Source organism: Anser anser (genome assembly GCF_964211835.1).
Source record: "Anser anser genome assembly, chromosome: 18".
In the NCBI taxonomy this organism is placed as follows: Eukaryota; Metazoa; Chordata; class Aves; order Anseriformes; family Anatidae; genus Anser; species Anser anser.
In genome coordinates this window covers 5,210,774-5,213,717 of record NC_139739.1, presented here as the reverse complement: position 1 = coordinate 5,213,717, position 2,944 = coordinate 5,210,774, and positions in this window count along the sequence as shown.

Here is a 2,944-nt window from a genome sequence, read left to right as displayed (position 1 = left end):
TTCGGTTTCTAGTCTTTATTTCCTAAATGTACACTGAAATCCTATTAAATTTCTAAATGTACATTGTCATCCTCTTAGTTTTGTCAGGTAATAACAGTACACATACTGTACTGTCTTTGCTAAGGAAAATCAGGAGATCATAGAATTGTTTAATATGGTTAAAAACTGGAATAACTAAAGAAAATAAGCAACATCTCATATGAGGAAAAACTAGTTTTCTTTAACTTTGTTTTGAAAATTCTATGTGCTGTGTCTGCAATATCCCATTTACAACTTGCTAAAAGGGTCTACTAATAAAATACTGTATAAGGAACAGATAGGGTCAAATATATTCCTTCTTGATTATATGCTGTTTTGGTCATGTAGGTCTGATTTGGGGCTGCAGCTGTAATATTTAGTGTTTATTTCATTAACTTCCAAAGCATATGTAATCATAGGAAAGACCTGGGCTATGCCTGCCAAGTATTGTATTATCCAACTAGATTTATAAAGACTTTGCTTTTAGAACTGTTCCTTCTTCTAAGGGACTCTTTTCCCATAAGTAAATTTAATTTAACTGTTTTTCCCCAGGCTCTAAAGTTTTACAACAGTATTCATAAACTTGTCATCTCATACAGTTCTGCTGATTATAGTTAAAACTGAGTTTAATGAAGAATGGAGAGTAATCTGCAGAGTACTAACGAAACTAGATGTCTAACACTAATTGTAACAACATATACAGGCAAGCTTTGGAGAAACTTTTATATGTTTTACAAATTATTTAAAGAAGAATATAATGAATAAATACTAAGTTAGCCCACTCAATATTTAGGCAAACATCTCTTACCCTGTCACAAACATACAGTAAATGTCTGCAAATTTCTGAAGGGCTGTGTTGGTACTTACACTCTGGAGATGAGACTGAACATGCAATCACTTTTACAATTTAATTTTTGTTTGGAATGACTTGGCTGAGCTCCAGGCACAAGTAATTATGACCATTTATGAAGATTAACCTGGCAGTTTTCATCAAAGGAAAAAGGCTTTTTGTGACTCAAAGGCTTAGCTGATTCTTCCTCCCAGTTTTATCTTTTTAGTTTTTCCACTCCACTCACAGAAATAAGGCTAATCAATTAACTTTGTGACTGAGCACTGCACCTCATTAATGAAATACCTTGAAGAGGTACAGCTTGAATTCAGTTATGTTCACTTCTTAGACTGATCTAGTACAATAGAAAGGTCTGACAGGAATCACCAGAATGGACATTTCTAAGCTTCTGACTTACCAGATGCCTGAAGTTCAAGGCACAACATTGAAAAGAAAGTACCTATTAAACATTATAGTAGGTATCTGCATAAAGTTTGTTATTTTTATTCACAAAGGATTAGGTAAAGATGAAGTGTGTACCTTGTAATACCAATACAAGCTGTAATCTAATCACGTATGAAGAATAGCTGCCTGAGCCCCTATGTTTCATTCAGGGTGAATGCATTGCTCCTGTAACATGTAGATCTTTCAAGAATACAGCAAGACCTGTCTTGTGCCTTTTGTGTTGACAGTCTATACAGAATATCCCTCCTCAGAAAAGGGGAGTTTGTTTTTTTTTTTCCCCATTTCTTCTGCTTATATAGACCTCTAGAGTGAGGTAATTCCAGTAACTGAGTCATCTATCAATATTTCCCTTAAAAGGCTGTAGTCAGTTCTGTCAGGTGTTGAGGTTTTTTTTGGCTTGTTTGTTTTGTTTTAAGAAAAGTTGCTTAAGGCTGACACGTCAAGCAAGGTTTCAGCTTAACAATAAAACTGTATTAAAAGATGCAAGTTCTTAACATTTTTGTGTTTGAAATTGCTTTTTGAAAAATGTTGTACTAGTGATTCTGTTCATATGCAGGGCAAGTTATGATATGGCAGACAAGCCCTCAGGGGGAAACATTACAATGCTTTTCATTTCAGCAGTCAATAGTTTGAGGTGCAAATTCATCTCTGAGGAAGCAGAGAATTTGTAGACCAACACTGACGCTGATGTTGGAGTAATGCACATACCTGACAGTATGGTACCTGCTGGCCCCAGAGCAAAGATGTAACTGCAGGGAAAGAATAGAGAAGAGAACTACGGTCAGAAGCTATTAAAGGCTAAGTATGTAAATAGGCACTTTGCTCCAGGTAGCACTAAGTTCTGAATAGTAATAACACTGCTTTCAGTAAAAGACTGCCTACTGACAGTTAATATAGGCTGGCTGTTGGCTGTTTTTTCACATCATGAGTATGCTATGGTTTAACAGTCCTTCCCATCTTAGAATTAATTTTTCCATTACAGTATTCACAGCACAGATTTTGTTCTCTAAGTAAGTGGAAAAAATAGTTGTCAAAACCTGGTTACATAGTAATTGGATCTACTTACAGTGGTTTTGAAATGAGCCTTGCTACGTGACTAGTAATCTTTAACCTGCAGTCTGTTGGACTTAAAAGATCATAATGAAGGATGAAAAACACTATACTTTCACAAGCATGGAATGGGGAATTAATTACAATCCATCCCACTACTTTCATTCTGCCAGTAGCTACACTAATGCTGAAAAAGGAGGTAAAACAAGTGAGTGTATTGAGAAATGATCTGAACAGTAAGAAATAGGAAGTAGTTAGTTCGTACCCTAAAGGATGAAAGCTTACTTTTCTTTTTTTTTTTTTTAAAAATGCAGTACTCCCTTAGATCTATTTTTGGTCCAGTTCTTAACTTTTACCCACATCGCTGGAGGTGTTCAAGATCAGGTTGGATGAAATCCTGGGCAACCTGATAGTGGGTGACATCCCTGCCCAGAACAGGGGTTGGGGTGGAACTAGAGGGTCTTTGAGGTCCCTTACAACCCAGGCCTTTCTATTATAGGCTATTGTTATTATTGTTCTTAAATATGCTTCCTTTATCAGGAATAAATTCAAAATATGTACATAACATGAATGGATATTCTT